The following is a 13849-nucleotide window of genomic DNA, read 5'->3' as shown; positions in this document are numbered from 1 at the left end:
GATTGGTCGCAAAATACACTTGTAACAGCGTGTGGCCTGTGGCGCAGGTTTCGACGATCGTGTGCGTTTATCATTCGTCAGAATTTATGCCTCAATGGGGGAAATGGTGTATTGATGGAACAGCGTCTCAGTCAAGCAGATGATTGGACATAAAATACACTCGTAACAGTGCGTGGCGTGTGGCGCAGGTTTCGACGGTCTTGTGCTGTTCAAATTAAGAGTGCGCGATACATGTGGTTCCGAGCAGCAAAATCGACGTTTGCGGTGGAGCAGATTCTGTAAATACCATGACATAAATTGGATTTTGGTAAAATATTATTTACAGAGTAAGGATGGATCTTAAAATGTTATTACTCGAAATTTCGGTATGCGTCTTATTTTATTAACTAATTATTCCTAAAAACGGCGAAGTTTAGTAGACGAATGCTAGTATAATTTGATTGGAAATGGGAAACAAAATAATAATATTATACAACACATGTGTGCATGAGTTAGAAACAGCAGGATGCATGTAGAAGCAATACCAGCTGAAAAATCTGTTCCGCCGTAACCTTTGTAATGGGTAGACGAAGAACGAATTTTACACATCGTAGTTCACGCGTCCACACACAGATGTTGGGCACTCCGCACGCAGAGGTTCATTGCACTAACACATAACAGATGTCGCACATGTCGGAGATCGTCACTACTTGTTTTGTTGTATCGCGCTACCACGAAGCCACATTTTTAAATTGAAATAGGTGGGAAACGCTGCAATTGGTGGCAATAAGACGCGTTTTAAAAATAATAGTGACAAAGGAAACCTGCTTCTTTCTGCAAGGCGGAAAAGTAAAAGTTAGGTAACTTATTTTTAAATTGATGATGATAGTTTGTTTTTGATTCCAAAATCTTTAAAACGAGTGGTCGAGTGTATAACACTTTCCATGTATCTGAATATTTCAAATAACAGCAGCGCAGAGACTGTAGCATCAGAGACCGGCCGCAGCGTGGGAAGATAGCGCGGGAAAGGGCGGGCGGCGCCGGGCTGGCGAAGCTAGTGCGCATTCCACGTTCACACGCTGGTGACAGTATATAGGACAAACTGAATCCTTAAAAATGAGATCATACCATGTTTCACCAACATCGGAAAAAAAAATTACAAGTTTTGATCTCTTTAGTTTATTACATATCCAGTTATTATAATTACATACGGCCATCTTTGTATTGTCTCGTGGTAATAATGGGATTTGAAAGTAAAAGTATATAATTTAAAATGTCACTGAAAACTAGATGCTGCGTGGCATTTTGCCGAAAACGAAAATTAGAGCACGTTGGCCTGTCGTTCTCCATATTACCTGCTAGGGCTGCTACTGTAGTTTTTGAAGTTGAAAATTAATAATGGAATGGAAAGTAAATATAATAAACAGAAATAAAATTCATTACTAAACGATCATCAGTTTCAATCTGGCTGCATAATTAATTTGGACTTTACTAGTGCAGAAAAATATTATATAAGTACATACACTTGAATTTTACTCTAGATAAATTGGTGGTCATGTGGGTAAAGGCGTCAAGGTTATAAACTAATGTTTGAGGGTTCGAATCCACTTTGAATCAAGTTTTTTTTTCTATTGCGGAAATAGTTTAACGTCCCATTATAAGGACTAACATAAAACAATTTTACAATATCAGTAGCCTTTATCGAAACAATATAAAATATGGCGACTACAAAGGTGCCAACTATCATACACTAAACCTTTCTCAGGTTGTATCTGGCTGTAATTTTTTTGTTGTCAAGTTGCAAAGAAATGGTATGATCGCAAGGGTTTTGTTTACAAATTTAAGCAAACGATCATTACTATGGGAGTGGCGCCTCTCCCTTTACTTACTCTATGTGCTGCGGCCGGAGGTTTTTTTCCCCCCTCGTTGCAGTAATAGTCGTTAATATTTAATGATATGTTGTTTATAACGACAAAATACACACAAGTAATACCAAATATATTTAGTTCGAAAAGTTAAAGAAATAAAATGGTGAGCAGGGGGGGGGGGGGGGGGGGGGGCAAATGGGCCAGCTCCGATTTTACAAAGGCAGCGATTTTACGAATGCCATCCTTGGAACCGTGAGCCAAGGGCGCCCATGCCCATGGGCAGGGTCGGGCCGTGGCCCCCTCCCCCAGCTTTCAGGAAGAGGAAAAAAAGTATGGGTTTTTGAGGATTTTTGGCAAATTGTAATTTTTGACAGTTTTTGTCAATTTTTGAAGGTCTGCCCCCCCCCCCCCCCTTACAATCTATCATATAGTCTGCCCCCCCCCCCCCCCATTACAAACTGCCATATGGGCGCCCCTTGCCGTGAGCATACGTAAAATCGTGGTTCTAGTATTATTAAAATGTGGAAACTAACAAGTTCTAGTGTTGTCACAAAAAACGAACTCGAACCCAAATTTATTGACACGAACTTGAACCGAACTATTTCAAAGTTCGGTTCGAGTTCGAAATTTCGAACTTCGCACAGCCTTATGCAATACAGTAGAGCACTCCTCAACCGGAATCATTGGGGGGGGAGGTCTATTCCAGTTATGGGAAAATTCCGGGTAAGGGGAGTTGCGGTAGGGAGGCAAATAAAAAGGCCTTTACATGCTGCACATATTGACTTATATGTATAGCCAAAGTTCTACTGTAAATATTTTCCACAGTTATAAAACCATACAATAAAAAATATGTAGATCTACAAGTACTGTTTTCAAAACGTACCGGGTCGTAAAACTTCCGGCTGGTTGAATAACCTTCATTCTAGCAAGCTGGCAAGCGGGTGTTTCTTATCTCTGTGGGTGGGTGGGGGCGTGCGTGAGCGAAGAGGACGATGAAGAGGGTTCAGGGGAGGTAGTAGGACTACAGCTACAGTGTTGTGTTACTTCTGTGTTGACGTGCTAGTGATTCACACTTCCTGGAGAGTGTATAGTTACTGCCACGCACAGTTTACATTTCACATACACAAGAATAACACTTCAAGCATCTCGTTTAAAAACACAGAGATAGAAAATACAGATAAAAGTAGACTGTTTAACCATATATTAAAGTATAAATATTTACATAATACATATTTGCACACTAAATTATTGTCTACAAACTGAAAGCATCACACATTGGAAGTAAATGTTACTCGCTATCACGTGTGTCAGCGTGTATAGTGGGAGTCGGTGTACATACTCTCGGGCCGGCCGGAATTTTCCGTTTACTTGACATAGTGAATCAATAAAACTACTTATAGGATAAATATCTTTATAGTAATTCTCGTCCTACGCGAAAACCAGCGGTGTATTTACGCAATGCGTGGGAAAGACAGGCTATAATTAGCTCTCTGACAGACGTGCGCGCGCGCGCCTACATGTAGAGTCAGGCAAAAGCAAAAACGCCTCGTTCCAGTGCGGAAATGTTTTGGAGGTGTTTTGTAATGTTTTAATTTTTTTGGAAAATTAGTTCCGGATATCGGGAGTTCCGCTTGTGGGACTTATTGTTGAGGTGTGCTCTAACTGTACTACTCTTGAAATGTCACATGTGAATGGAAACTTATCAAATAAGCGTAGCATAGCAATTATATATCGCGTCTATTAAAAACATGTTTTCAGAGGATTTAAAAACGGCTATCCAGGACTCTTTTTGGTCATTACATATTTTCTATTGCTACATCTGGACACACATTAATGTTAATTGTTGCTGACATCACATAACACAGTATAAACAAATACTAAACGTCCAAAATATATACGGCACAACTGCATTGCCAATTCACTATCTAGCACTAGTGGCCGGCCGAGGTCGACGTGCGACCTGAAAGATAAGGTGTAACGCTGTAAGCAACTACCGCGTCTACCATAAAAGGCAAGTGAATGGGTGTTATGGGTTTGACGGAGGGGAAAAAGGAAAGGGAGGAGGGCATCGTGTTGTGAGGTTGTACGGGCCAGCAGATTTTTTCCTCAACTGTAGTTCCAGATAACTGGATGCCGGATACACGGGGGAGGAGTACAGTTTAATAGAATATTATAATTACATCGTAAAATGTTATTGGTCCCAAAATGTTTGTATCAGTACGCGGTGTAACATAGTTACACTTATTTGTAAGTGAGGAGTATTTCAAACTTTTGGGCACGGTAAACGAATCTTACGAGCTGCTATAGCTTCAATTATTTTATGTGTACTACTTTTGGTGGTGAAGCTTTTATGTGCTCTTGTTCTGTTTTGTGCGAGTACATTACAATAATCGTAATTTTCACCGCGACTGGAGAACATTGTAAAAAATCTCACGTGTCTAAAAATTTCATAAATACGCATGAACAGATGAATAGAAAACAAATTGCAATGGCTACTAAGGTACTATTCCATCTTTAACAATTAATCGTTAATTTGTGGTATCATATGTGGTTTTCTACTAAGACTATGCTTTATTTCAAAATAAATTTTGATGTACTTTATATAGTAAATTTAAAAAAAAACTTATTGGTGGAAAATAACTTGAAAGTTTATGTATTTTATCGCTCAAAGACTTGTTGGTACCTACAGCTTCGAAGCAATTTGATACCCCGAAAATCTTAATGAAATTTAAGAACCGTTACTAATACTTAGCTAACCAACATGGAGGATTTTGGGCTCTTTTGGCGAAAAACCGAGACTGCCTAAAATGACTCATGCAAACTGAGTCAATAAAGGTGCTTCACCTACACCATTACAGACATCCTGCACTACGCCAAGAGACCCTGACCCTTTGACGCCATAACACGTAACATTTTTGAAATATTGTATTTCCCCCAAATTTAATGTTACTGACAATATTTCATTTTCGTGACTTTTTATTAATACATACACGACTATGTGACCTTGAACTTTACTACATACCCAAATGAGCCAAAAAATCCCCCCCCCCCTCCCATTATATACGCTCATGGACCTCTCCTACTGTAAATTCATTTCATATAATTTTCTTAAAATATAGGTACTCCATAATCTTTTATATTTTCTGCACACATTACTTATTATTTTGTGGATGCGATTTGTAAAACTTCGCTTCTTGCAAGGGCCGAACACGGAATGTTAACTTTTTAAAGTATTCTATGTACATTTTTTAAGTTAGTAATGTATTATATATATTATATGTGTAAACTTTCTACTGTATTCCATATCAATATATATATATGTAAACTTTCTAATGTATTCTATATACAACTTGTATCTAAAACATACTGACAAATTCTGGCAGAATATTCCTGGCGAAAATACAAGTCGTAAACCTGTGTACCATACTTTTCTCGTCAATGGATTCGGAGTTTTGAACCCCCAAAAATCAAATTTTCTTATTCTTGAATAACTTGCACTGCGTCTGATGATTTTGTAGAACGCAAATTTTTCACCACTAGATACGTAGGTTGTAATGAACATCCTTCAATGAATATAACTGCATTTCTGTTTTAGCACATTTTACCACCTGAAAAGCTAATAATAAATTTAAAAAAACCGGGGCAGGCATTACAAAGCACGTTTGCAAGGTGTAAAGTTTCCTTTCTAAAAATATCATATGCCACAGTTTACTTACTGATGATGTTAATTTCAAGATATGGAAAATTCCATTTTCGGAGGTTCGTAACTCGATTTATGAGTAAAGTGGTTATTAGGCTTTCGTCTTGTATTCTTTCCAGAAACAGCCTGCCGAAGTTTGTACATGTTTTAGATACACGTTGTGTATATATTTAAACTTTATATGTATTCTATATATATATCTATATATATATATATATATATATATATATATATATATATATATATATATATATATATATATATATATATATATATATATATATATATATATATATATATATATATATATATATATATATATATATATATATATATATATATATATATATATATATATATATATAGTGCTCAATAACCAAGAGTAAACTTACTTTGGTTACGTTTGTGAACCTATGACTAGCCTATGGAAAGAAAACGCTACGCAACATGAACGAAAAAAATATTAAGTAAAACATAATTTTTCACTCAAATTAATTACAATTTTCAATATTAATTTTCGATGGGCTATTTCGTGGGCATCTTTATTGGAAGGCCGCGGTGTGCTAGGGTTAATGGCTGTCGCTCATTAGCTGTTATAGTCTCTGTATCATATTTAGATATACGGTAGCTTCAATTACAGAACAGCCACTGAGCGACAGGCAGCAAGCCCTCCCACACCTTAGGCCGCGGCCTTCCACCATAGACGGTCATGGCTCTTAACGACACATATAATTTATTCTAATATTTGCCGCAATATAGATACACTAGTTGAAATATAACAAGACTCTCTGAAAAAGGATTGAAACCCAGGCCACCGCGAATGCGAGTTTAGTAATTGTACCTTCAGAGGTAGTATATAGGTGGGTAGTTACCACGACCATGTTCTATGTTATATGAGAAGAGACATACGTTTCCTTTCTGTAGCGAGAAGTTGGCTCAATTTCAACATACCTAACACAATGATAATATAGTGAACTGTAATTCAATTTCGAAAAACCGATATGGTAATATTTTGTATTCAGAAATAACTTCCATTGAGATAAAGTCCATGTTGTCCGAACTTTGACGTTCACTTTTTAAAAAGTTTCTGGCAGTCCAATAGTTTTCTGGTAAAATAAGATCTTTGCAATCCTTTTCACAGAGACCTTTCTCTCAAGCTAAACGTCAAAATTCGTACAATGAAATAGATTATAGTAGTTCTGTTTAAATTATGATTACCAGTTGTGATTACAATAATAATAATAATAATTTATGTGTAATATACTGTAATGCCAGTAATATTGACTTTTAAGTTCACTTAATTGGTTACGGAGCAAATATTATGTTGATCGATAAAAAAAGGTATACTTAATTATACACAACATACATTTATAAAAGTTAACTTAAAGTTAAAATTAAAGTATGGACATTTGAATTTTACAGAAAATATATAAACTATTATCTAGGTCCATTGCGGGGGAAAAAAAAAAAGACAAATTCTTGTTTGACTTTTCTTAAAATCAAAAACGTAGACTACGCGGACTTCACTTTTTTTTTTTGTAACTTCGAAACGAAATTTGGAGAAACAATTAACAAATTTTCATTTAGAAAATAGTAAACTAGCAAACTGATTAGGATAATATTTCCTGGAGTAATTCAGCTTCAGTTGCCTGAGCCAGTACCTAGTAATTCGGGTGCCGGGACGCCGGCGCCGGCCAGACAGAGCGGAAAACTGTTCCAGCCTATCAGGACGCGCCATTGGTATTAACGCCACCTCGCGCGATAAGAGCAGAAAACGTTGAGGTCAAGCCAATATTTTGTAATGCGGAAAGTGCCGAGATCGCCGATTTTTCAGAATTGAATATGCTGTTATCTTCTCAAACTATTAACAAATTATGTTGTGTTTTATTCTCTACAAATCAACGGTATATTTGTTACAAAACACGAGTCAGAAATGTCAAGTGTATTAAAAAAGGTATAAATAAGAAGTTTCGTTCTGCAGTTGTCAGATAGATGACAATACTAAACTATTAGGTATGTAGTGTAGACTTGTATCTAAAGTTCTTTTTTTTTTTCGCTTGCAGTAAAATGTAAAATAAACGAGTGATAATTTTACTTTGTAATATTTTATGTACCATAACTGTTGAACGGTTTTTATTTAAACGAAGTGGTGTTGAATCACACAGTAACATCCATGGAGCGTAAAGGTTATAAAATGGACGCCGAAACAGTTAAGCATAAAATCGGCGTTCCTTTAAACGAAAAAAAAAAATCTATCCGCTCTGTCTGGTTTGTATGAAACGGGCATGATAGTCCAGTGTCGTCTTGTGCTTCTCAGAACATCACAAAGCCGTTGCCTCGACTGTTTCAGCTGACTCATCCCACCCTATCAGCAGTCCTTCATTTGTCTTTCTATCTCACCCCACTACCCCCCCCCCCCCTCCTCTCCAGGTGGCATTCCGTTTTCCTACTAGTTCGTGGGATTTCCACATGGTGCCGCGCCGTACGCTCTTCTGGCCGAATGCAACGCTATCCTACGAGGAAAACATGAACCACTTCAACTGACCGCGCGCGCGAGAAAATATTATCTCCCTCGCACTCTTAACTCATAGTTTGTAAATACATACGTAAATTTTTTAAATTAACTTTAAAAATTATTCAAATGCTTAAAGTTATTTATTATTTTATATTTTTTCTACAAACACGAAACGTTATATGCGGGAGGCGTATATAAACACAAACGTTATGAAAGGGAAAAATTAAAATAGGGATATATGGAAGTGATCAAGGGAATAATTTTTTGAACTTAATAAACGGGAAAACGTGTTATGCGGGAACGTATTAAGCGAGTTTTACTGTATCTGTAAAATGCAAAACCAAATTCAAGCTAATTTATACTTGTTTTTGTATCCCAGTTTTTTTTGTTATATATCAACACATGTTGTTGAAACATCTGTTATTTTCTTAGAATCCAAACAAAACAAAAATTTAATTAATTATGGCTAAACAGCATTTTTATTTTAGTTTGTACTTCTTTCCCCTCCTCTCATTTACATTTTAGTTTGTACTTCTTTCCCCTCCTCTCATTTACATTTTTTTACATTGTAAATTTATTTTACCATGGAAAATTGAGGGCTTTAGCTATTGCTTAATATATATTTAATGAATATTGTGTTTTGAGCTCAAATGTGCATTTGACTGTTGTAAAATATTTTTTTACTTGCAACTGTGATGTGTTTCAGATATGTAACGAAATGGCGGCATCGTCCTTCACAAGAATGCAAGAGAGCTGGTACCTTTCGTGTGGAACTTTTGAGAGTTCTTTTTTTTTTTCTCCCAAAAATCTTACATAATATTTAAGGAAATTACTTAGATTACCAGTTGCCTTTCCTGTCTAAATAAGTCTTAATGATGTATTTAAAATATAAAAAAAAATTAAATTAATGTGCACATATTTGCTTTCGATTTTCCTTTGTTAATGCAAACTATATTGCAATGAAAAAATTGAGGGAAACATTCAGCATCATGTCTTAAAGATTGTATGCATTAATTTATGTTTAAAATATTTTAATACAAATAAGTTTTTTCTAATGTTTGGTTTTTGGTTAGACTTTTTGATGAATGTTAATAAAGAAACAATTTTTTTTATTGTTTAAAACAAAAGTTCATTTGAAACTATTTAGAGTACTATAAAAAAAGGAGTAATTTTGTGGAATTCTTTCCGTGTTATTGTTTTTAAAAAAATTTCATTTTGATATAAGAAAACCTTGAACATGTCAAATAACATTGTTATTGGTGTTAAGTTGTCCTTTTAAGATAATATTTAATTTACCTTTTTGATAGGTGCTGGTATAATCTTCTGTAAAATTGTGTGAAAAGTCTACGTACAAAACAGCTGCTGTTATTTTGTTCTGTCTTCTGTTATGGATTTAACATTTTTTTGTATTACAGTGGTATTAACCAAAACAAATATATCATACATACTGCATTAATTACTATGTCAGAAAGTTGGAGGAGTTACTGTGATAAGTTTTTTTTTTTGTGCAAGACAGTCTTGCTTTGTAAACGTCCCAAGTTTACTATCAGCTTTGGTTGTGTAAACACGCCCAGTGGACGTAGCACCACAGATCATGTCATTGGTGGCAACAACGCATTATAACCAGCGCGGGAGGAGTATTCATATTGTGCTGCTTCCTATTTATTGTTCCACATTTTTTGGGAACGTGTGTGGCATCGGAAGAATTTTCCTTACACATCAAATTAAAAAAAAGTAATAAAATCGGCTTTAAAAAAATTGTTTATCTTTTATTGATTTACCTTTTTCCATTGTACAGGATTTATAAATTTTAAAAGTGAAGCTATAATATTTTACAAAAAAATGTCACTTTAACAAATATTAATTGTTTCAAACTGTTTAACCCCTATTTAACAAGAACAGGTATACACATAATAAATGATGAACTGCAGTAATTTAAGTTTTTTTTTAACAGGCATGTTTATTCAATTTCAGAAAATATGTTATCTTTTGCAAGCTGTCTGTTTGTTTTCTCATCTCATCCAAAGTACTTGCACATGATGTTATTCATTCATTTACTTGAACATGCATGCTTGTTAAAATTGGCTTTGTTACTACCGCATTTATCTGTGTATGGATTAGAGGGACCCTGAAAAATGGTAAATAAAAACTACTAATAGCAGTGCAAAAAAACTAGTGAAAGCGGTGTAAAAAACCTGGTAAGAGCTGTATAAAAAGTCAAAATTTTTAATAAAGCTGTAAATAAAATTTGTTTCACTTAACACGTAGTACATTTATGGGGAGAAAAAAAAAAGAATACAGGAAAAGTGAAAATAACTTAACTGTAAAATTTTAACTTTCATTATGAGATAATATTGAAAACATCTTGCTATTTTAAACACTTGAACATTTACACATTTAAAATTGTAATATTAATATAAACCCTTGTTGGGAAGTTAGAATAAAATGTCTACAAGAACTGGGGTTGCACTTACGCAAGGATTACACATTTTATGCTGATTTTCGCAACACTGATACCATTTTTTTCATTTTGAGTAAAAAAAAAATTAACATTGCACTGTGCTGTTGAATATGTGCGTAAATAACAAGCCTGTGTTGATTTTTAATAAATATGTTACGAGTAAGTATAAACAGTTTAATTGAAATATCTTAGCAGCGTGTGTAAAATATCATGAACTGTGTCATCAAGCTGTGTTTGCCGCCCAACAGTCGCCGTCGCAGTGCTGCCTACCGCTGGGCTAAAAATAAACCATCCAGAGAGAGAGAAAGAGGGGTTGTTTTGCCATGCAGCAGCGTTTATGGTTCTTTAACTGGGACCGTATTGACAGGCTTTTGTGATGCAACTGTATCCAAACATTTTTTTTTGGTGTGAGTTTCACCACACTTTCTAGTGCAACATTCCATGACAAACTGCTGTAAAGGATGTGCTTGTTTTTATAGAAGGAACTGACAAAAAATATTGAGCAGTGTGTTGTCTTTTTTTCTCTTGGAAAAGAAGACTGATAAAAATAGTGCAATAGATGGGAAGGGAAAAACTAGTACAATAAATAGTATTCTTGGGCCATAAAGGATGTAAAAGGGTGGAGATGAAGAACCTGGTGCCGTGTTTCTTATGGAATAAGCTGAGACACAGACCATAGATATTTAACTTAATTGGAGACAGTTCTGCAGGTAAGTACGGTGTTTTCTGTGAACATCCTTTACAGAGAGACACTTCTTGGTTAGGCGCAGATGACTAGATTGAATCGTGATCCTGGTTTTACTCTTCACTTTGTTCAGCTCTTGCTGTGTCTTAAATTGGAAGGAGGAAAAAAAATATATATTAGTTTATTTATTTTTAAATATTTCAGATTATTTTAAATATTTAATTTTTTATGCTAAAAGTTTACTTTATTTGCACCGCATGTGTTGCATATGATTTAATGAGAAAAATAATTTATTACTGAATTATGTTTAGTTTATATTATTTTAGATAAATTGTTAATTTTTAAAATTTGTGAGTATTAATAGCAAGTAACCATGTGGTAGTATAAAAATGTATCAAAACTCGTGGATGTGGGAGGCTAAGCTCCCAAAGAGGGAAAGAGATTAGCTTGAAATGCCTTTTTTTAAGTTGATGCAGACTTATTCGGAGGTCCATATTAGAGTTGTTGAGATCTAAAATTTTGGTGTTATGCTTATGACGTAATGTATCTATGTCGGTAAGACCTTTGTTCCAGCCGTCATTGATTCAGGGTAATTGTTCTTAGTTTTTCATGATTGTTTCAAATAATTTCCATGCTTAACTTATAGTTGATGTATATAAATTATTAGGAGCTAGAATTTTTATCCCATTGTGATTTATCATAGCATCAACATTATTAAAAATTTAGTTTTAAACTAAGTGACCACGCAGTTATAAAAAAAAATGTAAATAAAAAATTTAGTTGATCAACCAAGAAAGAAATTCAGCATTTCATTTTTATTCTACCAGGGAGTCAGAAATAAGGAAGAGGTATATTAGTTCAATTTTTATCAATAGATGGCAGCACCTACAAAAAAAAAAAAACCACACCCATCCAGCCATTTCATTCCTATTCTACCAGGGAGTCAGAAACAAGGAAGAGGTGTCATTTATTAGTTCAATTTTTAACCAACAGATGGCAGAACCTACCAAAAACTCAGCACCCATCCAGCCATTTCATTTTTATTCTACCAGGGAGTCAGAAACAAGGAAGAGGTGTAATTTATTAGTTCAATTTTTAACCAACAGATGGCAGAACCTACCAAAAAATACGCACCCATCCAGCCATTTCATTTCTATTCTACCAGGGAGTCAGAAACAAGGAAGAGGTGTCATTTATTAGTTCAATTTTTAATCAACAGATGGCAGCACCTACCAAAAACTCAGCACCCATCCAGCCATTTCATTTCTATTCTACCAGGGAGTCAGAAACAAGGAAGAGGTGTCATTTATTAGTTCAATTTTTAACCAACAGATGGCAGAACCTACCAAAAAATACGCACCCATCCAGCCATTTCATTTCTATTCTACCAGGGAGTCAGAAACAAGGAAGAGGTGTCATTTATTAGTTCAATTTTTAACCAACAGATGGCAGAACCTACCAAAAAATACACACCCATCCAGCCATTTCATTCCTATTCTAACAGGGAGTCAGAAACAAGGAAGAGGTGTCATTTATTAGTTCAATTTTTAATCAACAGATGGCAGCACCTACCAAAAAAATATGCACCCATCCAGCCATTTCATTCCTATTCTATCAGGGAGTCAGAAACAAGTAAGGTGTGTTATTTATTAGTTCAATTTTTAATCAACAGATGGCAGCACCTACCAAAAAAAAATCTGTATTATTTTATTTAGCCATTTCATTTTTATTCTATTAGGGAGTTTGAAACAAAAAATTAAAATAAGCATCTGACCAGGAAGTTATAAAAATAGAAGTACATACTACATTAACTTTAAAATATTCATTTGATGAATTAAAAATAAATGTCTTATATTGGCTCTCCTATTCATTCTACCATGGAGGCACAATCGGAGAAGGGTCTTACCTATTAATTTACTATAAAATAAATGACAGTACCTACCGAACACACGTAGGGATAACAGTATACTATACTGCTGCTAAACTTCTTCGGTGTGTTCTTACTGCTGGTGCCAGTACCATTAATAGTACTCGTTTATTTATATATAGACCCTTTTGTTGTGTGTGTGTTGTCGGGACGATATACACTGGCTGTCACTATTTTTCAAAATATATATATAGACATATATATATATGTGTCAATGGTACTGTTATGCTCTTGTACTCTGACCCTTAGAAACATGCAAAAAAAAATGTTATTTATCATAAAACACACACTCTTGGACACAGGTAGCTAGGTAACATATATCAACACATAGGGATAGAATTCAGGTTTTTATTAATAATAAAAATTGCTATTCATCAGGGACAACTAACATATGTGTAGAGATAAAAATCAATATTAATATAATTAGATAAAAACAATCACAGAAAAACAATCCTAACGATACTGAACATGACTCGTGGATATGCGCTTATGTAAATTAAAACATCAGGAAAATACGTAGCACACATGAATCGTTCACAAAAGTTCGTTAGTGTAAGTTTAGAAAATCAATCAAATGATATTTTTTACGGACGCATTCTTACATAACAGAAAAATGTTTGAAATCATAGCACAATTAATAATTAGTATGATTACTATTTATGTTTATATTTGGGTTCGTATTTGCCTTGGCTTAACTCAGTTTATATGGTAGAG

General features: G+C 34.7%; 1 protein-coding gene across 12 annotated transcripts in view; it reads left to right on the top strand.

Moving 5' to 3' along the window:
* The window catches only part of LOC134534877 (uncharacterized), a 59425-nt gene extending 48052 nt beyond the window's left edge, over positions 1-11373 (top strand). For all 12 annotated transcript variants that reach the window (XM_063373539.1, XM_063373537.1, XM_063373536.1 and 9 more), the window contains exon 15: positions 8769-11373. The gene's annotated coding sequence lies outside the window, so the exon portion shown is untranslated. The remainder of the gene's footprint in view (positions 1-8768) is intronic.
* The last annotated feature ends 2476 nt before the right edge of the window (positions 11374-13849 follow it).

This window comes from Bacillus rossius, chromosome 8, assembly GCF_032445375.1.
Source record: "Bacillus rossius redtenbacheri isolate Brsri chromosome 8, Brsri_v3, whole genome shotgun sequence".
In the NCBI taxonomy this organism is placed as follows: Eukaryota; Metazoa; Arthropoda; class Insecta; order Phasmatodea; family Bacillidae; genus Bacillus; species Bacillus rossius.
Note: the sequence above shows the minus strand (reverse complement) of the source record. Positions and strands in the feature narration are given on the sequence as shown.